The sequence below is a fragment of the Capra hircus genome, chromosome 9 (assembly GCF_001704415.2).
Source record: "Capra hircus breed San Clemente chromosome 9, ASM170441v1, whole genome shotgun sequence".
Lineage (NCBI taxonomy): Eukaryota > Metazoa > Chordata > Mammalia > Artiodactyla > Bovidae > Capra > Capra hircus.
The window spans coordinates 80063986-80090421 of NC_030816.1; positions in this window are offsets into that span (position 1 = coordinate 80063986).

The following is a 26436-nucleotide window of genomic DNA, read 5'->3' on the forward strand; positions in this document are numbered from 1 at the left end:
GGCTGGATGGATACAAAAATAAGACCCCTATATATGTTGTCTACAAGAGACCCACCCAAAACAAGGGACACATACAGATTGAAAGTGAAGGGCTGGAAAAACATATTCCACACAAATAGAGACCAAAAGAAAGCAGGAGTAGCAATACTCATATCAGATAAAATAGACTTTAAAACAAAGGCTGTGAAAAGAGAAAAAGAAGGACACTACAGAATGATCAAAGGATCAATCCAAGAAGAAGATATAACAATTATAAATATATATGCACCCAACATAGGAGCACCGCAATATGTAAGACAAATGCTAACAAGTATGAAAGGGGAAATTAACAATAACACAATAATAGTGGGAGACTTTAATATCCCACTCACACCTATGGATAGATCAACTAAACAGAAAATTAACAAAGAAACACAAACTTTAAATGATACAATAGACCAGTTAGACCTAATTGATATCTATAGGACATTTCACCCCAAAACAATGAATTTCACCTTTTTCTCAAGTGCTCATGGAAGCTTCTCCAGGATAGATCACATCCTGGGCCATAAATCTAGCCTTGATAAATTCAAAAAAATCGAAATCATTCCAAGCATTTCTTTCTGACCATAATTCAGTAAAATTACATCTCAATTACAGAAGAAAAACTATTAAAAATTCCAACATATGGAGGTTGAATAACACGTTTCTAAATAACCAACAAATCACAGAAGAAATCAAAAAAGAAATCAAAATATGCATAGAAGCGAATGAAAATGAAAACACAACAACCCAAAACCTGTGGGACACTATAAAAGCAGTGCTAAAAGGAAAGTTCATAGCAATACAGGCATACCTCAAGAAACAAGAAAAAAGTCAAATAAATAACCTAACTCTACACCTAAAGCAACTAGAAAAGGAAGAAATGGATAACCCCAGGGTTAGTAGAAGGAAAGAAATCTTAAAAATTCAGGCAGAAATAAATGCAAAAGAAACAAAAAGACCATAGCAAAACTCAAAAAAGCCAAAAGCTGGTTCTTTGAAAGGATAAATAAAATTGACAAACCATTAGCCAGACTCATCAAGAAACAAAGGGAGAAAAATCAAATCAATAAAATTAGAAATGAAAATGGAGAGATCACAACAGACAATACAGAAATACAAAGGATCACAACAGACTATGATCCAATTATATGCCAATAAAATGGACAATGTGGATGGAAGAAATGGACAAATTCTTAGAAAAGTACAACTTTCCAAAACTGAACCAGGAAGAAATAGAAAATCTTAACAGACCCATCACAAGCACAGATATTGAAACTGTAATCAGAAACCTTCCAGCAAACAAAAGCCCAGGCCTAGACGGCTTCACAGCTGAATTCTACCAAAAATTTCAAGCAAGAGCTAACACCTATCCTCCTCAAACTCTTCCAGAAAATTGCAGAGGAAGGTAAACTTCCAAACTCAATCAGTGAGGCCACCATCACCCTAATACCAAACCTGACAAAGATGCCACAGAAAAAGAAAACTACAGGCCAATATCACTGATGAACATAGATGCAAAAATCCTTAACAAAATTCTAGCAATCAGAATCCAACAACACATTAAAAAGATCATACACCATGATCAAGTGGGCTTTATCCCAGGGATGCAAGGATTCTTCAATATCCACAAATCAATCAATGTAATTCACCACATTAACAAATTGAAAAATAAAAGCCATATGATTATCTCAATAGATGCAAAAAAGGCCTTTGACAAAATTCAACATTCATTTATGAGAAAAACTCTCCAGAAAGCAGGAATAGAAGGAACATACCTCAACATAATAAAAGCTATATATGACAAACCCACAGCAAACATTATCCTCAATGGTGAAAAACTGAAAGCATTTTCCCTAAAGTCAGAAACAAGACAAGGGTGCCCACTTTCACTGCTACTATTCAACATAGTTCTGGAGGTTTTGGCCGCAGTAATCAGAGCAGAAAAGAAATAAAAGGAATCCAAATTGGAAAAGAAGAAGTAAAACTCTCACTGTTTGCAGATGACATGGTCCTCTACATAGAAAACCATAAAGACTTCACCAGAAAATTACTAGAGCTAATCAAGGAATATAGTAAAGTTGCAGGATATAAAATCAACACACAGAAATCCCTTGCATTCCTATACACTAATAATGAGAAAGTAGAAAAAGAAATTAAGGAAACAATTCCATTCACTATTGCAATGAAAAGAATAAAATACTTAGGAATGTATCTACCTAAAGAAACTAAAGACCTATATATAGAAAACTATAAAACACTAGTGAAAGAAATCAAAGAGGACACTAATAGATGGAGAAATATACCATGTTCATGGATCAGAAGACTCAATATAGTGAAAATGAGTATACTACCTAAAGCAATCTACAGATTCAATGCAATCCCTATCAAGCTACCAGTGGTATTTTTCACAGAGCTAGAACAAATAATTTCACAATTTGTATGGAAATACAAAAAAAACTCAAATAGCCAAAGCAATCTTGAGAAAGAAGAATGGAACTGGAGGAATCAACCTGCCTGACTTCAGGCTCTACTACAAAGCCACAGTCATCAAGACAGTATGGTACTGGCACAAAGACAGAAATATAGATCAATGGAACAAAAAAGAAAGCCCAGAGATAAATCCAGACACCGATGGACACCTTATCTTCAACAAAGGAGGCAAGAATATACAATGGATTAAAGACAATCTCTTTAACAAGTGGTGCTGGGAAAACTGGTCAATCACTTGCAAAAGAATGAAACTAGAACACTTTCTAACACCACACACAAAAATAAACTCAAAATGGATTAAAGATCTAAATGTAAGACCAGAAACTATAAAACTCCTAGAGGAGAACATAGGCAACACACTCTCTGACATACATCACAGCAGGATCCTCTATGACCCACCTCCCAGAATACTGGAAATAAAAGCAAAAGTAAAAAAAATGGGATCTAATTAAAATTAAAAGCTTCTGCACAACAAAGGAAAATATAAGCAAGGTGAAAAGACAGTCTTCGGAATGGGAGAAAATAATAGCAAATGAAGCAACTGACAAACAACTCATCTCAAAAATATACAAGCAACTCCTGCAGGTCAATTCCAGAAAAATAAATGACCCAATCAAAAAAATGGGCCAAGGAACTAAATAGACATTTCTCCAAAGAAGACATACAGATGGCTAACAAACACATGAAAAGATGCTCAACATCACTCATTATCAGAGAAATGCAAATCAAGACTACAATGAGGTACCATTTCACACCAGTCAGAATGGCTGTGATCCAAAAGTCTATAAGAAATAAATGCTGGAGAGGGTGTGAAGAAAAGGGAACCCTCTTACACTGTTGGTGGGAATGCAAACTCGTACAGCCACTATGGAGAACAGTGTGGAGATTCCTTTAAAAACTGGAAATAGAACTGCCTTAGGACCCAGCAATCCCACTGCTGGGCATACACACCGAGGAAACCAGAATTGAAAGAGACACGTGTACTCCAATGTTCATTGCAGCACTGTTTATAATAGCCAGGACATGGAAGCAACCTAGATGTCCATCAGCAGATGAATGGATAAGAAAGCTGTGGTACATATACACAATGGAGTATTACTCAGCCATTAAAAAGAATACATTTGAATCAGTTCTAATGAGGTGGATGAAACTGGAGCCTATTATATAGAGTGAAGTAAGCCAGAAAGAAAAACACCAACACAGTATACTAACACATATATATGGAATTTAGAAAGATGGTAATGATAACGCTGTATGCGAGACAGCAAAGAGACACAGATGTATAGAACAGAATTTTGGACTCTGTGGGAGAGGGAGAGGGTGGGATGATTTTGGAGAATGGCATTGAAACATGTAAGAAACATGTAAGAAATGAACCGCCAGTCTAGATTCAATGCAGGATACAGGATGCTTGGAGCTGGTGCACTGGGATGGCCCAGAGAGATGGTATGGGGAGGGAGGTGGGAGGGGGGTTCAGGATTGGGAACTCATGTACACCCGTGGTGGATTCATGTTGATGTATGCCAAAACCAGTACAGTATTGCAAAGTAAAATAAAGTTAAAAAAAAAAACAAAACCCTAAGATCATGGCATCTGGTCCCATCACTTCATGGCAAACAGATGGGGAAAAAAATGGAAACAGTGGCAGATATTATTTTCTTGGGTTTCAGAATCACTGTGAATGGTGACTGCATCCATGAGATTAAAAGACACTTGCCTCTTGAAAGAAAAACTATGACAAACCTAAACAGCATATTTAAAAGAGACATCACTTTTCTGACAAAGGTCCATATAGTCAAAGCAATGGTTTTTCCAGTAGTCATGTTCAGATGTGAGTTGGACCATAAAGATGGCTGAGTGTCAAAGAATTGATGCTTTCAAACTGTGGTGCTGGAGAAGACCGTTGTCCAAGACCCTTGGACTACAAGAAGATCAAACCAGTCAATTCTAAAAAAAAAAAAAAAAAATCAACCCTGAATATTCATTGGAAGGACTGATGCTGAAGCTGAAGCTGCAATAATTTGGCCACCTGATGTGAAGAACTGACTTATTGGAAAAGACCCTGATTCTGGGAAAGATTGAAGGCAACAGGAGAAGGGGGCAGCAGAGAATGAGACAGATAGCATCATTGACTCACTGGACATGAATTGAGCAAACTCCAGGAGATGGTGAAGGACAGGGAAGCCTGGCATGCTGCCATCCATGGGGTTGGAAATAGTTCACACAGCATAGCTACTGAACAACAACAATAAATAACTCATTGTCTAACCCCATGTCACAAAGATTTCTTTATTATAAACTGTATTATGAACTTATTATATTTTAAATGCTTCCCTTTTATTCCTGATTGCTATCATTTGTAGTGTCTTCATATTTCCTTTGTCAGCCTAGCCAGAAGTTTACCACTACTCTTTTCTTTTAAAGTTTCTTTCATTTTCTCTATGATTTTTATACCCCTGGTCTTTTCAGTAACAACCAGTACTGGCTGTTTTTCAAAGTTTTGACTCCCCTCCCCTGCCTGACTGCTGTTACTTTTCTGAGTCTTCAAATAATTGCCTTTTGTATTCTGTCCAGAGGTCTGTGTTTTCATAAGCGGGACAAAAGAGAAGTTGTAGGTGTCAGAAGGCCCACTCCACTTGTTTGATACCAGAAGTACATCATAGGTTCACTATATAGAACACTTTGCCTATTGGCTTCTCCCACTGTTATTTCTTACTCATCACCTACCTAACTTTTTTTTTTTTTTTGTAACAGCATTTACTTTAATAAAGTTAAGAGAAAGTAATGTTCCTTCAAGAATTATACCTATGGTTCCCAGTTGCACTTGTGGTAAAGAACCTGCCTGCCAATGCAGGAGATATAAGAGACTCAGGTTCAATCCCTGAGTCAGGAAGATATCCTGGAGAAGGAAATGGCAACTCACTCCAGTATTCTTGCATTGGAAATCCAAGGACAGAGGAGCCTGGTGAGCTACAGTCCACAGGGTTGCAGAGTCGGACACGACTGAAGCAACTTAGCCTGCACCCACCATGAGGGTTTCCCTCATGATTCAGATGGTAAAGAATCTGCCTGCAATGCTGGAGACTCAAGTTTTGTCCCTGGGTCAGCAAGATCCCTCGGAGAAGAGAGTGGATATCTACTCCAGTATTCTTGCCTAGAGAATTCCATGGACAGAGTAGTTTGGTGGGCTGCAGTCCATGGAGTCACCAAGAGTTGGACACGACTGAGTGACTAACACTTTCACTTTTCACCCACCATGGGCTTTTGATTTTCCAGTTTGTTAAATGACATTATATATTAAAATCTTTGTAAAGTTACATTAACACAGTCTTTATGATATATGTCCATCATTCAACCTCCTGGTAAAGAAGGTTCAAGAGCCCACTTTTCAGAATAAGACTAAAACTACAAAACTTTAAATCAACTATCTGCTCTTAAGTTAGAATTGTTTCATACAGCTGAAGGATTGGTAGTCTATAAGAACATGTCTCTTCCTCTCCTACGAGCATGTGATTAGAAAGGCACCATATGGTAGCAGTCTGTGTTTTATATATAAATGGGGTAGGGGGCGGAGGAGGAGTGAGAGAGAAGGGGATAAAGGTAGTTTTGATTGTTAACCAAGTATGGTAAGAAAAATCAAGATGAATTCCATTTCTCTAACAAACAAAACACCTACTAGGAAAGGAAGGCTGTGTAATACATGCTGGAGGAATTTCAAAACACGTGTAAGGCAGGTTTCCCTATTTCTAGGAGTTTGGCAGGACAAGTAACTTAGACACGAAAGTTTTAAAATAAGTTGAAGTGTGATAACACCAAGTCATCAGTATTAACCATAATGAGTATTCTGCAATGGAACGTAGAATAGGATAATCAACATAGACTTCATGAAAAGATGGAATCCTTCAAGGAAAAGTGAGATGCTGAATTTTAATTATTGGGGGAAATGCAGAAAGAATAGATTGAATAGAGTGATGGTACTCTACTCAGGAGAAAGATTGAAATTCTCAAGAAAATTTGATCAGTTATCATGAGAATTGACAGTCAATAGTCCCAAACTTGAGAAGACTCACATGCTAGAATAATCAAATAAATAATTTAAAACAGCATTAATGGCCATGCATCTTAAGGTAAATGCAAACACTCCTGAAATATAAACTATAGAGAGGAAAAATCATACATTTAGGTTTTAGTTGAGCGGTAGGAAATAAAAGTGGAATAGTAGACTGGGACAAGTTTATCAAGGGTATTAAAAGCTAAGGCAAAATTTAACTTGAGAGTTAATGAAGAGCCATCACCGAAGGTTGCTGAACAGGAAGAGAAGCATAACCAGAGCCATATTTTGTAAGACCTACGTGTAGTGTGCAAACTATGGTGATGCCTGAGTCGAGAAAAGCATGGAGGAAAGGACATCAGCTTCATCACTGCAATGATGTGGATAACAGATATAAAGTGCTTAAGTTGGGTAATGAAAGTGGGAATGGAATGGAAAAAAGGTAGATTAAAGGTTTCAGTGATCGTCCCGAATGCCTTGGAAATAGGGAACATGAAGAAGCTGGAGAAACGTAGGCAAGTTCACTTAGAAATATGAGTTTTAGTTGCTTGGTAGACAGAATTTTAGAGATGTTTACGAGCAGAGGAGGGAGATTCCCCAGTGGCTCAGTGGTAAAGAATCTTCCTGCAATGCAGGAACCACAGCAGATGTGGGTTTGATCCCTGGGTCCAGATGATCCTCTGGAAGAAGAAATGGCAACCCACTCCAGTATTCTTACTTGGAGAATCCCATGGACAGAGGAGCCTGCTGGGCTACAGTCCACAGGGTCACGATGAGTCAGACAAGACTGAAGCGACTTAGCATGCACACACACATGCATGCATGGCTTCATAAGAGGCATGATTCAGCTCTGGAGACAGAGAGGTAAATGGGGAGATCATAGTGTGGATGGAATTACCAAGGGGAAGAGAAAAAAGGAAGAAGATAAAGTGTAGGAGATAACCCTCTTTCTAGGGCAGGAAGTAGAGAAGAGAGAGAGGCTCTGAAAAGGGGGAAAGGACATTTTTAGGAAGGAGTGACAGTGTTGCAGAGAGTTAAAGAGAGCAGATATTAAAACAGTTTACAATTCAGAGACCAAGGGTGATCTTTAAAGGAGCAGTTTCAATAGAATGGCAAAGGGAGAAGCCATGCATTAAGAAGTAGAAGCGAGGGGCTGTGACTGGGAGAAAAGGGGCACAGAGGATGGGTGACACATCCTTTTTGAAGTTTAGTAGTGAGGACCTGGGTTCCATGGATCAACCAGACAGGAATTTGACCTCTGATGGGTAGACCTCATCAGGAAAAAACAACTGGCCACCAACAACTCGAGGGAGGCAACTGTCCAATGTTGTCAGATGTTTTTGATGATTAAGATAAAAAACAATGTGAAAAACAAGAAATGGAGTCAGGCGGAAAAAGTCTTCCTCATACAGAGTGACATGAGTTTGCTCTTCTTCAAAGTCTCTCTCATCTCCTTGCAGAAAAAGATTGGTTACCCTGGCCCGCTGTCTTTGTTGAGTTAATGTTGCTGCAGAAGGCAGAATAGTGACGGCAAATTCCAAAGATGCAGACTATGAGGAAAGAACATGCTCTTTCCTAGCAGCTGGAGGGAACAAAAAGAAAAGCAATGATCTGGGAAGCTTTGATGGCAAGCAGATGTACCGCTTCAGCCTAACGCTCAGACTCGATGCCAAACTATTGCTCCAACAGCTTGTCTGCTTGGGAATTTCCAGGGGGCAGTTAGCTGTCTCCTTCTTCTCCACTCTGCTCCACAACACAGTTCTATCTCTCAGCACCTCCTCCTCGCCCTTCTTCTCTCCCAGCCACCACCCACCCCTTTATGACGGTGAGGAATGGGGCAGAAAGAGCCAAGGCATTTCAGAGAGCCTTGATGGGTAACTTCCCACCTCAGATGGTAACTGGGGAACATGGACCTCAGGACCTGAAGCTGACACTGGGGAGTGAGGATGTACCTACATCACTTGTTGCTCTAAGACCTTATAAAGTTGTAAAAGGAGAAGTCAGGGGAAAGCTAGAAGTTCTACAGCACCTTGTTTCTGGGACCCGCCCTTCAGCTTTCACTCTGGAAGAGATTACAGGGAAATTTCAGGGAGATGCTCCAGTTGCCCCATTTTAAAATTGCCCTGAAGTTGCTTGATGCCTATTTTGTAAGAGGTGGGAAGTAAATAAATGGTGATGGCCATGCCACCCTAGTGACTCTCACCCCAGTCTTCTCAGAAGCTCTCTCCAGGACACCGGGGGGCTCAGGTGCAAATACACCTCCTCTGGGACTGAAAAGCAGTCGTTTCTGTAGGATCTTCTAAATCTAGGAATCGGTAAGGGGCAAGATCTCACGGGAAACGCTGGACTGCTGAAATGCTCCTGACACCACTCTCTCTCTTTCTCTTTTCTCTCCTCCTTCTACAGGAGCATTTTAAATGAAGAGATTTCCAGCCAGGAGTGCCTTTGTCTGTGGAGGGGTGCAGAGAGCTGGAGGAAGAAAAGCAGGCAACAGAGTCAGTGGGGGGGAGGAGAAAAAGACTAGTGGCTCATGACTTATTCTTCCTAAACTTAAAGTGAGAGGTGGCCTTCTCTAGATGGGACACAATAGGATAGGGACTGGAGACCTCAATGGTCTGACCAACTCTCTCCCTTCTTCCAGGTATCAACCTCTCTCAGCAACCCAAGGGAAGGGCCAGCAGCTGGACAGGGTGCCCGAGGAGCCAAGGGCAAAGCCCCACCTAGTGCCCGAGGGTGCATGGACCCCTCAAAGGCTTTCCTGGGTCATCAGAAGGGAGTTTAAGGGGGTGTGGGCGAGGGGTATGCAGGCAACCCAGGAAGTCGGCAGTGTGCCAAGGCTCACAGTTAAGGGAAGAGCAGGAATGGGGTCATGAATTATGTAACCTGTAGGCTCCTCTGTCTGGGGGAGCCGAACTGTGTTCTTCCAGAGGAGGACCGTGGGAGGAGCTGGCGGAGGATGCGCGTGCTGTTGCCATGCGCTGGGCGCCCGCGGCTGAGCTGGGGTGGGAGGCCCAGCCCTGCTGTCGTGGGCCCAAGCAGGCTGCCGAGGAGGCCCGGATTGCCCGCGGTTGCACTCAGGCAAGCCTCAGAGGACATAAAAATCTGTTATTAAACATCCCGATGCTAACAGCATGAGTCTGTATTTATCCAGTGCTCTGCCAAAAGCCCAAGCCTTTATCCAGGAGACCAGAACGGTTGATCTTAACACCTTTGAACAGATGGAAAGTGCACAAATGGGAGACACAGGAATAGCAAAGCAAACCATACCTCTCCCGCGCTAACCTTGGCCCAGAAAGGACGTAATGTGTAAAGGGGAACTGTCAAGAGAAACATCGCAATCTCTTCAGAAGTCAATGTACCTTTAATTTCAAAAGTACAACTGAGTACCATTTTCTAGACAGATGATTCCCCCCGTCATATCTCTTGCTGTTCTTTGGAAAGCTTCTGTTATTTCTCTTCCATCTGTTATTTTCATTTATTTCAGCTAGATTTTTCCAAATTGGAGGATCTTATTTTGGGAATGATATATTCCAGAGATGTTACCCCATTTAAAAAGAACGATTGTTTTTTTTTTTTTTCTTTCCAATTTGGAAAAGCATATTATGGGCCCAGGGGCAGGTAGCTTCTTCTAGGTTCAGAGATTCAGAGTGTTCTCTGTAGAAAAAGTGGCTCTGGAGCTCCTGATGGAGCACAGCGGGTGGAGGACAGGCACGTTTGGCACTCTGCCCTTGGTAAGGGTCCCTCCAGAACATCAAGCCCACATGAGGAAGGCCTCCCATCAGGCTCAATGCTCCCTCCCGGGTTTTGGCACTCAGAGAAACTGAGTTAGAAATAAGCATGTATCTGTGATATCCCAGCATTCTCAGAAGGATTGGAACGTTCGTGAGAAAAGCAGAGAAGAGAAAAGCATGTACCTACTTGGAGCCTGATGATCAGAGGAAGAAAAGGATGTGAGAGCAAAGGAGGGCAGGGAATGAAGAGATGCCTCAGGGTCACTTCACACCCCAGGGAGAAGGAGAAAACACCAGGACACCCAGACTGCCCACCCATAAGCGACATGAGAATTTTGAGGCCCCTCCCAGATGTTAAAACACAGAATATGTGACATTTATCTCAGGACACTTCTCTCCAGTTGCTTTCTCAAGCTTCACTCCCCTTCCACACACAACCTACTCTGGGCCCTACCAGGATGGATCCCCGCTGAGTGCCACGTGCCCCGCACTTCCCCAGAAGCATAATTTGTCTGTGATGCTGCCTCTGTGCCGTCTGCTCTTCCCTGTGCCTGGCAGACTCCTGCTCATCTCCGCCAAGCCAGCAGAAATGTCATCTTCTCTGAAACCTTCTCCATCTCTCAGTCAGCAGTTGTTACAGGTTCCCCCAGAAGTTTTCCCTGCAAACAACCCCGATCTCACTCATGGCACTTAAGATATTTTATCCTGTCTTCCCCTCCAGACTGTGCTAAATTTGGGTGTTCCATCCATGTTTGCAGGTGGGAGGAATGAAGGTCACCTAAGACGGGAGAAAGTACATTTCAGTAAGGAGTCACACAGCCTAGAATCAAGGAGCCAAAAGCCAGTCGACTGGATCAGCTTCGTCACAGGGTGTTATTTTAGTGACAATGTCTGCCGACATTCTCATTAAATGCCTCTGTGCCTCTTACTGCAACTTGGTAGAAAAATCATAAGACTCAGACCCAAGAGACATCAGTTCTAATATTGCTTCTGCCGTTAACTGGTTGAATGTTGTCCTAAAATTTACTCACTGTCAGTTTCCTCAGCTGTCAAAGTCATTGGTGTTGTTTTTTCCTCTACTTTATCTCACATGTTTTGAGGTGTTTTTTTTTTTTTTAAAACTAATCAATGTGACAGAATGTAATGGTTGTACAAGGAAATGATAGTCTCATTGAATTTCCTTAAATTTTGCTTCTTCCTCATCTAACCAAGCTTCTCCTATAAATGTGCCAACGATAATACCAATACTACTAACAAAATGCAAAATATTTCATTGTAGCTCAAAAGCTCTTGCTTTTGTTGTTCACTTGTATGTTGTAGGTATTAAGGATGTCCACAATAAATTGTTTAGAAAAGGGCATATTAGCATATGAAATAAAATGCTGTCATTTTAAGGTGTACTTCTAAAAGAACAGGGAACTTCAGCTCTGGGAAGGGGAGGAGCTGGAAATCTACTGGCCCAGCCTTCTGTCCTGTGATGAGGAAATCTGGGCCAGGAGAGGTCACAAGGGTTTTGTGAGTTAGATACAAGGCTGAGATTCAAACCCAGGTTGCCCATTGCCTAGTCTGTGCTCCATGGCCCACAATGGTCAAAGAGAAGTGATCAGGAAAAGGGGTATTGCTCATACCACCCAACCCAGATGGGCTGGGGGCTCGTTGGGCCAGTCTGCAGCCAGGTGGGCATCAGAGCAAGGCAGTGCTGTCTTCAGTCCCCCTTCCTCCCTCTGACCATCACACTGGCCTCGATACCCCTCCTCTGCTGGCAACATCCTCCCTCCACCAACCCATGTCCATGCAATCAGCTCTTTCACATCCTTCACGTCTTTGCGTCAATGTCACCTTCTCATTGAGAATGCCCTTTGCCCTTTTAAAACTGCAGCCCCTCCCCCAGCCTCATGCTTTTCCATTACCAGCTTTACTTTTCTCTACAGCATTTTACTGACTCAATGGACATGAGTTAGAGCCAACTCCAGAGACAGTGAAGGACAGGGAACCCTAGTATGCTGCAGTCCGTGGGGTTGCAGAGTTGGACATGACTGAGCGACTGGATCACAAAAAAAGAGCATTTTCTTTCTTTGTTTGTTAATTGTCTGCCTCTTTCCCTCACTGACAAGCTAGATGAGGACAAAGAAATGTGTCTATTTTGGTTACCACCATACCTCCAGTGCCCAGAACAGTGCCTGCACTGGCTCAAAAATAATTCTTGAGTGGATGAATGAATGAAGGATGACCTGCTGCAGCAATTATTTCTGAGAGACAGTGAGAGTGCATTATTCCTCATCTGTGTCCTCTCTAAGTAAGAACCTTGTCACTAAACACCTGGAGGGCTCCTCAGTTCCCAGTGCCACTTCAACCAAAACTGAGACTTGACTTATTATGCAAAGCTCAGAGAACTTATCTTTGGAAAACTACCACCATTCCCATTACCTGATCAGAAGATAGCTTTTAGATTGTGTGTGTGCTGTGTGCTCAGTCGTATCTGAGTCTTTGCAGCCCCATAGGCTGTAACCACCAGGCTCCTCTGTCCATGGGATTCTCCAGGCAAGAATACTGGAGTAGGTTGCCGTTTCCTCCTCCAGGGGCTCTTCCCTCTCCAGGGATCAAACTCATGTCTCTTGAGTCTCCTTCATTGGCAGGGTTCTTTACCACCAATGCCACCTGGGAAGCCCACTTTTAGGCTACTAAGGTTAACCAAAACAGCCTAAACTTTTCCAAAGATCACATCCCCTGTTGATGATTTAGCTGGGGCTCCAGAATCTTGTAGGCTTTAGTTCCAGCTAAGAGTAGAGAGATTTATTTGAATTTGAATGTAAAGGTTATTTTTAATTTCAATTCATTCCTCACATAAACCCATTCATTGGCCATTGACAGACAGCATGCCTGTCTACACCCACAGGCATCAAAATGGGCATGGGGAGCCAGGATTTGCCAAGCCAGGCATCATCACCTGGAGTTGCAGCCACAGAAGTACTGACAAGAATGCAGGGTCAGAGGAATCTAAAGGCTGGAGCTTCAGATCTAGCAGGTCTCAGCCGAAGCAAGGCAGACAAATGGGACCTGCCAGCAGTGAGACGTCATTTGAGTAGAACCAGGTATGAGCTGAAGAATCTGGACAGTTCAATGGTGAAATCAACAATTCAGGGATTTACTACAAAGAACCTCTTAAGCAGGCTCTTGGTGAGCTTTCTTGACCCAAAGACAGAGTCTTAAAGGTAGTGAGTTGTCAAAGATAAGAAGAAGATGAGTATGGAGCTGGTGAGATAACTAACCCTCTGGTTTGCTGGGACCTTCCTCGTTTCAGCATTGAAAGTTCCAGGTCTCAGTAAGCAACTCTGTTCCAGGCAAACCAGGGCAGTCAGGCTCCCTGAGTGCTTGGCTGGATGGAGATGAGAACAGACGGGGTTCCCTCTTAGAGGCTTCATCTCAGACATACAAGACAAGGGCAGCAGCAGAGAGCAAAGGGCTGGGAGGCACCAAGGAGACAGGTGGAGAATGCTAAGCGAGGAAGGAGAAAACGCGGTCAGACTGTGTTGAGAAGGGGAACCTACTTGTGCTTGAGGGGCTTCTCCAACGGCCTTGATAAAATCCAGATACATGGATGTGGTCAAGACAGCCACGCTGAGGTTCAGCCATGTCATATCCTTCAGAAAGGGAAGAATGATTCTACTCACGCTTACCTAATTTAGAGTTTGAGGCACCCAATTCACCCTCTGTCTATGTCTTACCCTGTGCCGTAAGCATTGTGGAAACAGATTCAGTCTTCTTTAGGTCACTGCAGCAGCTCAGGACATCAGTGTCTCCTAAGTCTCTCTGCCCTGAAACCCCTTAGACTTCCCAGCATCCCAAATTCACAAGGAAAGTATTGGAAAATGGCTTTCCTGCTAAGAACAGAAAGTAATAACCTATTTTCTTTGCTTCGATCGGCCCATGACATATCAAAACTGATTAAATTAATCTGTTGTACTTCAAATGCTTAAATACTGGTCATGTTAATCCACACTTAATGGAATATACATTGGAGGCTGTTTTTCAATAGCAGTGATGGATTTTCCCCCTGCCAGTGCTTTCCAATTTATTTTCTCTTCCAGCAGCAGAGCCCTTTTATTCAAACAGAAGTCTACATGGTCGTTTGATATGTAAAGTACATAAAGTAGACAAAATTCGATCCGTTATGAGAAGAGTAGGTAGTGGGATCAGGAACCATCTTATATTCCTTGGCAGCACATGAGAGATCTCTATGGAATCCTACCAGTTCTGAGGGCAGAGTTTGCAGACCTCTGCCCCAGGCATTCAGGCAAAACAAACCAATGAGTGCACAAGAGAGGTCGTGGTAACAAGGAAAAAGCTTCATTATGCACAGACAGTATACCTCTCATGAGTGCTGCATGCTAACCATCTGAGTCCTTAGTCAAAGAAACTATCTTGGAAAAGCATATGCATTAAATAAAATAAAACTGAAGGATAAGTTGGGCCTTTTCAGGAGAGAAAATATTTTGTTAAAAATACCAGTAGCAATAAAGCCCATCAATAAAAATGGTTAAGTGCCAATACTAGCAGCTCCTGACTCACAGCTGTTTGGAGCCCTACTGTTCTAGATTCTGCCAAGCATGACCTCTCAAAAACAGTTCTAAAGGAGTTCCCACAAACCAGCCTGGAATGAGCTGTTGAGAGTGGTCAACCCTTCCACTATGGCCAATCAGATTTTAGATACACATAATAGTTGTGACTTCCATGCACAGGAAGAATCAAGCCCTAAATGAATGAGGAAAAGGAATTTTGTTCCAGGATTGCCCTTAATCTTCTCCATAGTAAATATAGTCAAATAGGTACCTCTCCTTGACCACTCCGAGCTGAATGTATCTTTTGGTCACTGTTTAATCACCAATGCAGTGAGAATTAGAAAAGCTGAGATAAAATAAACTACTTGTTAAACTTATCCTTAGATGAGGAAATGGTTTCCTCTACTACGATGACTTAATTTTGTATAACGTGTTTGGTTTTGTTTTGTTTTAAAAAAAATGTCATTCCAAAAATAAATGAGGAAAATACAGAGAGCCCACATCAAACCTGTAAAGGACCTACTCTACTCTGGATTCTATTGTGGTGTCTTCATATTTTCATGGATAAAATCTAATTATCTGCACTATATTTAGTGCATACTAAATATGTAGTGCTAAATATAAAGTGCTGCACTCAGTATGCCAGCATATTTGGAAAACTCAGCAGTGGCCACAGGACTGGAAAAGGTCAGTTTTCATTCCAATCCCAAAGAAAGGCAATGCCAAAGAATGCTCAAACTACCGCACAATTGCACTCATCTCACATGCTAGTAAAGTAATGCTCAAAATTATCCAAGCCAGGCTTCAGCAATATGTGAACCATGAACTTCCAGATGTTCAAGCTGGTTTTAGAAAAGGCAGAGGAACCAGAGATCAAATTGCCAACATCCGCTGGATCATGGAAAAAGCAAGAGAGTTCCAGAAAAACATCTATTTCTGCTTTCTTGACTATGCCAAAGCCTTTGACTGAGTGGATCACAAAAAGCTGTGGAAAATTCTGAAAGAGATGGGAATACCAGACCACCTGACCTGCCTCTTGAGAAATCTGTATGCAGGTCAGGAAGCAACAGTTAGAACTGGACATGGAACAACAGACTGGTTCCAAATAGGAAAAGGAGTATATCCAGGCTGTATATTGTCACCCTGCTGATTTAAATTATATGCAGAGTACATCATGAGAAACACTGGACTGGAAGAAACACAAGCTGGAATCAAGACTGCCGGGAGAAACATCAATAACCTCAGATATGCAGATGGCATCACCCTTATGGCAGAAAGTGAAGAGGAGCTAAAAAGCCTCTTGATGAAAGTGAAAGAGGAGAGCGAAAAAGTTGGCTTAAAGCTCAACATTCAGAAAACGAAGATCATGGCATCTGGTCCCATCACTTCATGGGAGATAGATGGGGAAACAGTGGAAACAGTGTCAGACTTTATTTTGGGGGGCTCCAGAATCGCTGCAGATGGTGACTGCAGCCATGAAATTAAAAGACGCTTACTCCTTGGAAGAAAAGTTATGACCAACCTAGACAGTATATTCAAAAGCAGAGACATTACTTTGCTGACTAAGGTCCGTCTAGTCCAGGCTGTGGTTTTTCCTGTGGTCATGTATGGATGTGAGAGTTGGACTGTGAAGACGGCTGAATGCTGAAGAATTGATGCTTTTGAACTGTGGTGTTGGAAAAGACTCTTGAGAGTCCCTTGGACTGCAAGGAGATCCAACCAGTCCATTCTGAAGGAGATCAGGCCTGGGATTTCTTTGGAAGGAATGATGCTAAAGCTGAAGCTCCAGTACTTTGGCCACCTCATGCGAAGAGTTGACTCATTGGAAAAGACTGTGATGCTGGGAGGTATTGGGGGCAGGAGGAGAAGGGGACAACAGAGGATGGCTGGATGGCATCACGGACTCAATGGACGTGAGTCTGAGTGAACTCCAGGAGTTGGTGATGGACAGGGAGGCCTGGCATGCTGCGATTCATGGGGTCGCAAAGAGTCAAACACGACTGAGCGACTGAACTGAAATGTAATGCACTTATATGTGGCTTTCTCTATACACAAATTGAGGTGTAGATTGACTGTGTCAGTCCAGTAAGGAATTACAAATCTAGAACTTATGTTCTCCATTAGATCTGAATTATTTAGGGTTAGGTTTGATTGTATGTGGGCTTCCCTGATAGCTCAGTTGGTAAAGAATCTGCCTGCAATGCAGGAGACACCGGTTTGATTCCTGGGTAGGAAAGCTGTGCTGAAGCAGGGATAGGCCACCCACTCCAATATTCTTTGGCTTCCTTTGTGGCTCCCCTGGTAAAGAATCTGCCTGCAACGTGGGAGACTTGGGTTCGATCCCTGCATTGGGAAGATCCCCTGAAGAAGGGAAATGCTACCCACTCCAGTATTCTGGCCTGGAGAATTTCATGGACTATATAGTCCATGGAGTCACAAAGAGTTGGACATGACTGAGTGACTTTCATTTTCACTTTGGTTGTATGTGACAGAAAATACACACATACATAATTGTGGCTTAAAAGAGATAAAAATTGTTTTCTTCCTTATACAAATGAAGCTTGATGGTCCTTTCAGCTCATGTTCCTCATTCCTCATCCTCAGAACCCAAGATGGCAGCATCCATTTTCTAGACAAGGCAAATAAGAGACAAGGATGAAGATGTAGAGAGCAAGGGTGAGTGCCAGCCATCTCTTCAGAATGTTTTCCAAAACCTGCCTTGGATACTTCTGCTTTTAAGCCATTGGCCACAATATCCCTGATCTGCAATGGTGGTGTCTAACTAGGGACACTGCTTATCCCACTGGAAATGTTACACAAATTATAAAATTTGAATAATTCTGGACTCTGAAACACATCTGGCATGAACGTTTTTCAGAAAAATGATTGTGGACAAATACTGACAAATTTCCACTTAAAAGTCTAGTGGTAAATAAAAATAATATCATACTAGCATAATCTACTATTTCACTGTTCTAAGTGTTCTAAGTCACTCCAGTCATGTCTGACTCTTTGCAGCTACATGGACTGAAGCCTGTCAGGCTCCTCTGTCCATGAGATTCTCCAGGCAAGAATACTGGAGTGGGTTGTCATGCCTTCCTCCAGCAGATCTTCCCCGACCCAAGGATTGAACCCACATCTCATTATGTCTCCTTCATTGGCCAGCAGGTTTTTTACCACTAGCATCACGTGGGAAGCAGCACACAAGCCTTTCCACCCCACCTTCAAAGTATGATGGTGGTAATACAGTACATCCTATAGGAGATCAGTCTTAGGTATTCATTGGAAGGACTGATGTTGAAGATGAAATTCCAATCCTCTGGCCACCTGATGCAAAGAGCTGACTCATTTGAAAAGACCCTGATGCTGGGAAAGATTGAGGGCAGGAGGAGATGCGACAACAGAGGATGAGATGGTTGGATGGCATCACCGACTAAATGGACATGAGTTTGGGTAAACTCCAGGAGTTGGTGTTGGACAGGGAGGCCTGGCGTGCTGCGGTTCATGGGGTCAAAAAGAGTCGGACATGACTGAGTGACTGAACTGAACTGAACTGAACTGAATATATGTGAGGTCTTTAACACTTTTCCAGACCAGCATTTCTAAAATATAGCATTCCATCCTAGACACATCCTTTTCATAACAGAGGGGCACCCTGACTGATTAGTCATGGACTGTGCCACCTGTACTGTGAGGAGGGGTCCCCCAGGAGGTTTTAACAACTTGAAGACTGAAAGCATATCTTCTGCAAGGAGATTGGGATATGGAAGCAAATTATCCCTGTGTTCCTGTGGGATTATTTTAGGGATTCCTTTCAATTACGTCAAAACGAAGTAAATATCTTTTCCTAGAATAAGGAGCTGAGATGTCAATGAAGATCTAAATTTTAATAATGTCAAAAAAGGCACAGTTGATGTATGTGGTTTTTATTTAGAATAAGTATTTTATTTTCTGAGGATCTCAGAGAGTTCATCAAAGCCTGTCTGAGAGGCCCTCACAAAGGCAGCTGTTACTAGCATCTGATTTTAAGAGTTTTATTTCTTGCTTTGTATTATTGTCTATAGGTTACTCCCAGCCTTTAGCTAAGGGACCTGGAAGTAAGGCTTAGTCTGAGAATTCAGCTCCAAGGGTGTGGATTACGATCCACACAAAGAAAAATGGCAGCATTGGGTACTGAATCCCAGGCCAACTGGCAAGTGTCAATAGGGAGGTTTTGAGGAACATAAAAGCCTTCTTAAGAGAGTCCCAGAGATGCCTAGGAAAGCCCCTAAATACCAGCCATTGTCAAGGTGATGAGGGAAATATAAATGCACTGGGGTGTCCCCACTGAGATGGAAATTGGATGCACATCTTGGGTGAATTTGATAAACCAGTTGGTAAATGGCTCCTCCTGAGCGACTGCACGGGAGTTGATTCACAGAAAAAACAATAAAGAGAATCAAGTGTGTGGTTCTGAGCCTGGCCCTGGCTCCACAGACCAAGGTTGACCCCTGAGATGAAGAAAACATTGCCCGCATTGCTACACAGAGCACAGGATCTTCTGGGGCCTGTGGGGGTGGCATGAGCAGACATGTGAGGCCTTGAGGAGTGGGAACCCGGCTAGGGCTCCTACACAGCTGCACAGATTCCACAGAAGTGCAAGCAGAGAGGCATGGTGGGTGACATCCACCCACAGGAGGCATTTCCAGAGGCCAAGAACATCAAGAAGAGACTCCATCAGGAAAGCTGAGGTCCTTCATCAGCCAGCGGAATCTACACTAAACCCTTCTCATGGCTTCATCTGAAACCTAGCAGAGGCCCAGGGAATGTTAAGATCACCAAAACAGAAAGATTGGTCCATAGGGGCCAGGAACGCACAATCCAGAAGGGGAGGAACCATGTGAAAGATTGTAGAACCCCATAAAGTGCTAAATAAGGTAAATAGAGAACACTGTGATAACGGAGAGAAAGGCGCAATGGACAGCACGTCAGTTACGAGATCAGAGAAGACCTGCAGGCAATGCTTGAAAGGATGAAGAAGAAATGACACATGAAGCGAAGGTATCTCTGATGGGGCAACAGTGTGTCCCCAGAGCACGAGGTTGGACAGAGCCTGAAAGCAGCTGGAAAGAGCTCCGTGTCGTCAGAGCCTGGGGGGGCCATGGACTGGCTACTGGTAGTTTTCATCATGATCACCGTCACAGTCTAGAAAGAAAATTCTTGTTGCAGGGTGGTGGGAATACAGGAGAGAGAATCGAGCATGAGACAAGTTAGAAAACCATTTCAGGGCACAGGTGGCTTGATGCTAACCCCAGTGGACAGATCTCCTTACAGATAAGGTTTTCTGTTAGAAGGCCATTTAAAGAAACTGAAATTTATGCTAAGGAAGAGTGTTTTGCTAAACGGTTTGAAGTTTCCCATGGGCCTTCCGGAGTCATCAACTGACTCATTCCACCTGCTCAGTTTTATTATTAATTTTTTTAAAACATCTGATAACAATAGATTCAAAATTATGTTACACATTTTGATTTCTTCCCTCCCATTGTATAATTCTCTCATTTTGCCCACATTTTGGCAGTTATTCTCACTATCCATGCAACAATGAGAAACATTCTTTTAAAAATATTTCCAACCCCCTCACATTCACATGAAATCATTTCAATTCTAACTTTGTTTCAGTTCTTATATAAGATCCATTGCTGTCTAATATTAGATCATTGTATTATACATGACTAACTTCTACTGCATGGTAGAAGCTTGAAAGCTTCCTGATTTGAGCACTTCTCTAAAGCCAAAAAAAAAAAATTTTTTAATGTGAATAATCAACTCTGATTTAATAATTTAATTATTTGTTAGATGTTGACTTCTTTTTTTAACTTAAAATTTGATCACTTTGAAAAGAAAAATGTTTGTTGTAATTATTTATACATACATGTGCATTTGTGCTATAAATCTAGAGATCTGATCATCTAATTACCGCTCAACATTCGATAGAACTGAAATCAGAAACCCTACTTACCCTCACCTGGCCTTCAGGTGTGAACTTTAAGAGTAGTTAAGTATTAAAGAAAAGAAAGAACGAAAGAAAGAAATCACAGTGCTGCAGAGACATTCCACTTGAGTGAGTGTTTCCTCCTAACCTTCAAAATACGGTGAAACTGTCTTGACACTGAACGTTGACTACTACCTTGGAATCTAAAGTGTGAAATAATCTTTGTCACTAATTTTGCCAAGTCCATATCAAATTGTCATGGTGAAAATAGTCTGAAAGATTATATATATAGGTTTAAAGTGAACTCGGAAGAGAGATAATTCCTTTAAGAAAGTGGATCTGATTTCCTTTCACATAGGTTTAGAAGAGAGGAGAAGAACAGGAACATGGAGGGCTAGGAGGAGGACAGGAGGCAGCTTCTTTTTCCCGTGGGGTGTTGAGTTTGGTGTAGCTGGCAGTCCTCAGATGCTGTGACTTTCTCCCAATGACCAGACTTGTAATTTGCCCCTCAGGCCACTAGACTCCCAGTCTGGACCAAGTTTCCTTACCCCAAGAAAGGAAGCACCTGCAGTTAAGCCAATATAGCAAACCTTCTAAAAAACGAGAGATTCTCTTACACGGAGTTCTAGTGTAATCCAATTTATTTCAACATGGCTTTGAGGCATCTTCAACATTTCAACATTTCGTTCCAACTGAAAAAGATTGCATCTCAGCCTTCAGTTGTGGAGTGGCTGAGCTGCGAGGAGGTGGGGGAATGAAAGTGGCAGAACAGAAGAATAGGAAAAGTCAACTCATGCTTAGAAGCACACTTCTAAGCACACTCATGCTTAGAAGTGATATCCAAGAAGAGAAAAAAAAAAAATTTGAGATGGGTACATAACTAAAGACTTTCCCAGCTAAAGCATTCAGTTACCTTGCATTCTTGGGGGGGGGGAAGTTTTAGAGGTTGGGGGAGCCCGGGAGGCAGGACTGGGAAAATATCCCAAGAATATCCAGGAGACACTGAGTCTCTTGTAAAAAGATTGGATAGAAAAAAACCAAGCACATCTTAATATATGCATCTTTGAAAGAAAACATAAAGCAAAACAAAGTTAAAATAATCTCCTTGAAAAATCCTGGAAAGTGTCTAGCAGAAAAGAAATGGCAAAAAGGAAAGGTACAAATGTATGAGTCACTATTTTTGTCATTTTATATTTATGAGGACACTGAGGTTTAGAAAGTTTAGGACCCAGAGTCATCCATCGCCTATATTTGTAAAATGACATTTAGATTGTCTTTGCTTAGTGGGTTGTCTTTTTTATACAATTTTATTTCTTTGTTTTTGGCTGTGCTGGGTCTTTGCTGCTGCACAGGCTTTTCTCTAGTGGTGGTGAGTGGGGGCCGCTCCCCAGTTGTGGTGTGCGGGCTTCTCATTGTGGTGGCTCCTCTTGTTCCAGAGCCTGGGTGCTAGGGCCCTCAGGCTTCCATGGCTGCACTGCAAGGTCTCAGAAGTTGTGGCTCCTGGGCGCTAGAGCATGGGCTTAATAGCTAAGCAGCATGTGGGATCTTCCTGGATTAGGGATCAAACCCTGTCTCTTTTATTAGCAGGCAGATTTTTTTTACCACTGAGCCACCAGGGAAGCCCAAGTGCTATCTTTATTGTCTTAATCAAGTAGAAACAACAAAGATTTTCATAGACATGAGACTATGGTTCTTTAAATCCTATTTTCTGCCCAAGACCTTACATTCTCATCCTACAACTTCTCTTCCTAGTAGAAACCTCAAATCCCTAACCCAAGTTTGTGGAGGGACCACACCTCATTCAATTTTAACCCAAAACAACTATATTAAAGGAGCATAATTATTAATAACATGTTACTATTAATAGAGATCAATCCTGGGATTTCTTTGGAAGGAATGATTCTAAAGCTGAAACTCCAGTACTTTGGCCACCTCATGCAAAGAGTTGACTCATTGGAAAGGGCTTTGATGCTGGGAAGGATTGGGGGCAGGAGAAGAAGGGGACAACCCAGGATGAGATGGCTGGATGGCATCACGGACTCAATGGACGTGAGTCTGAGTGAACTCCAGGAGTTGGTGATGGACAGGGAGGCCTGGCGTGCTGCAATTCATGGGGTCACAAAGAGTTGGACACGACTGAGCGACTGAACTGAACTGAACTGTTTTACTATTAATAATCAGTTATTAATAGTAGTGGATGTGGATGTGTGACTGGTTATGGAGATGAAGTGCGATGCTGTGAGAACAATATTGCATAGGAATCTGGAATGTTAGATCTAGGAATCAAGGTAATTTGGAAGTGGTCAAACAGGAGATGGCAAAAGTGAACATTGACATTTTAGGAATCAGTGAACAAAAGTGAACAGGAATGGGAAAATTTAATTCAGAAGACCACTATATCTACTAATGTGGGCAGGAATCCCTTAGAGAAAAGGAGTAGCCATCATAGTCAACAAGAGTCTGAAATGCAGTACTTCGGTGCAACCTCAAAAATGACAGAATGATCTCTGTTCATTTCCAAGGCAAAGCATTCAATATCACAGTAATCCAAGTCTATGCCCCAACCACTAATGCCAAAGAAGCTGAAGTTGAACAGTTCTATGAAGACCTCCAAGACCTCTTAGAATTAACACCAAATAAAAGATGTCCTTTTCATCAGAGGGTACTGTAGTTCAAAAGTAGAAAGTCAAGAGATACCTGGAGTAACAGGCTGATTTGGCCTTGGAGTACAAAATGAAGCAAGGCAAAGGCTAACAGAGTTTTGCCAGGAGAACTTACTGGTCATAGCAAACACCTTCTTCCAACAAAACAAGAGACTGCTCTACACATGAACATCAACAGATGGTCAGTAACAAAACCAGACTGATTATATTCTTTGCAGCCAAAGATGGAGAAGCTCTATACAGTCAGCAAAAACAAGACCAGGAGATGACTGTGGCTCAGATCATGAACTCCTTATTGCCAAATTCAGACTGAAATTGAAGAATGTAGGGAAAACCACTAGACCATTCAGTTCAGTTCAATTCAGTCGCTCAGTCGTGTCCAACTCTTTGGGACCCCATGAATTGCAGCATGCCAGGCCTCCCTGTCCATCACCAACTCCCAGAGTTCACTCAGACTCACGTCCATAAAGTCGGTAATTCCATCCAGGCATCTCATCCTCTGTCCCCTTCTCCTCCTGCCCCCAATCCCTCCCAGCATTACAGTCTTTTCCAATGAGTCAACTCTTCGCATGAGGTGGCCAAAGTACCACCTTTAGCATCATTCCTTCCAAAGAACACCCAGGACTGATCTCCTTTAGAATGGACTCATTGGATCTTCTTGCAGTCCAAGGGACTCTCAAGAGTCTTCTCCAACACCACAGTTCAAAAGCATCAATTCTTCAGTGCTCAGCTTTCTTCACAGTCCAACTCTCACATCCATACATGACTACTGGAAAAACCATAGCCTTGACTTAGACAGACCTTTGTTGGCAAAATAATATCTCTGCTTTTGAATATGCTATCTAGGTTGGTCATAACTTTCCTTCCAAGGAGTAAGTGTCTTTTAATTTCATGGCTGCAATCACCATCTGCAGTGATTTTGGAGCCTAGAAAAATAAAGTCTGACACTGATTCCACTGTTTCTCCATCTATTTCCTGTGAAGTGATGGGATCAGATGCCATGATTTTAGCTTTCTGAGTGTTGAGCTTTAAGCCAACTTTTTTCACTCTCCTCTTTCACTTTCATCAAGAGGCTTTTTAGTTCCTCTTCACTTTCTGCCATTTGACCTAAATAAAAACCCATATAATTATATAGTGGAAGTGACAAATAGATTCAAGGGATTAGATTTGATAGAGTGTCTGAAGAACTATGGACAGAGGTTCATGACATTGTACAGGAGGCAGTGATCAAAACCATGCCCAAGAAAAAGAAATGCAAAAAGGCAAAATGGTTGTCTGAGGAGGCCTTACAAACAGCTGAGAAAAGGAGAGACACAAAAGGCAAAGCAGAAAAGTAACAATAAACCCATCTGAAGGCAGATTCCAAAGAATAGCAAGGAGGCATAAGAAAGCCTTCCTCCATGATCAATGCAAAGAAATAGAGGAAAACAATAGAATGGGAAAGACTAGAGATCTCTTCAAGAAAGTTAGAGATACCAAAGGAACATTTCACGCAAAGATGGGCTCAATAAAGGACAGAAATGATATGGACCTAACAGAAGCAGAAGATATTAAGAAGAAGTGGCAAGAAAATATAGAAGAACTACACAAAAAAGATCTTGATCCAGATAACCGTGATGGTGTGATCACTCACCTAGAGCCAGACATCCTGGAATACAAAGTCAATTGGGTCTTAGGAAGTATCACTACAAACAAAGCTAGTGGAGCTAGTGACTTAGCAGCAGCAGCAGCATGGAACAACGGACTGGTTCCAAATTGAGATAAAGGCTATATATTGTCACCTTGCTTATTTAACTTCTATGCAGAGTATATCATATGAAATGCCAGACTGCTGCTGCTAAGTCACTTCAGTCGTGTCCGACTCTGTGCGACCCCACAGACAGCAGCCCACCAGGCTCCCCTGTCCCTGGGATTCTCCAGGCAAGAACACTGGAGTGGGCTGCCATTTCCTTCTCCAATGCATGGAAGTGAAAAGTGAATGAAGCATAAGCTGGAATCAAGATTGCTTGAAGAAATATCGATAATTTCAGATATGCAAATGATACCACCTTTATGGCAGAAAGCAAAGAAGAACTGAAGAGCCTCTTGATGAAAGTGAAAGAGGAGAGTGAAAAGCTAGCTTAAAACTTAACATTCTAAAATCTAAGGTCATGGCATCTGGTCCCATCACTTCATGGCAAATAAATGGGGAAACAATGGAAACAGAGACATACTTTATTTTCTTGTGCTCCAAAATCACTGCAGGTGGTGACTGACTGTAGTCATGAAATTAAAAGATGCTTGCTCCTTGAAAGAAAAGCTATGACCAACATAGCAGCATATTAAAAAGCAGAGAGATTACTTTGCTTGCATAGGTCCCTCTAGTCAAATCTATGGTTTTTCCATTAGTCATGTATAGATGTGAGAGTTGGACCATAAAGAAAGCTGAGTGCCAAAGAATTGATGCTTTGAATTGTGTTGGAGAAGACTCTGGAGAGTCTCTTGGACTGCAAGGAGATCAAACTAGTCAATCCTAAAGGAGATCAGTCCTGAATATTCATTGGAAGGACTGATGCTGAAGCTGAAGATCCCATAGTTTGGCTACCTTATGTGAAGAACTGAATTATTGGAAAAGACCCTGATGCTGGGAAAGATTGAAGGCAGAAGGAAAAGGGAACAACAGAGGATGAGATGGTTGGATGGCATAACCAACTCAATGGACATGAGTTTGAGTAAGCTCCAGGAGTTGGTGATGGACATGGAGGCCTGGCGTGCTACAGTCCATGGGGTCACAAAGAGTTGGACATGACTGAGCCACTGAACTGAACCGGTTACTATTACCTTCATCTTGATAATGAAAATTATTTCTGGAAGCAAGTAGAGCAATGATTTTTATTTCCAATACTCAGATGCGGAAACTGAAAACTTCAAGGGGCTGGTGACTGTTTAAGATCAAATAATTTATAGA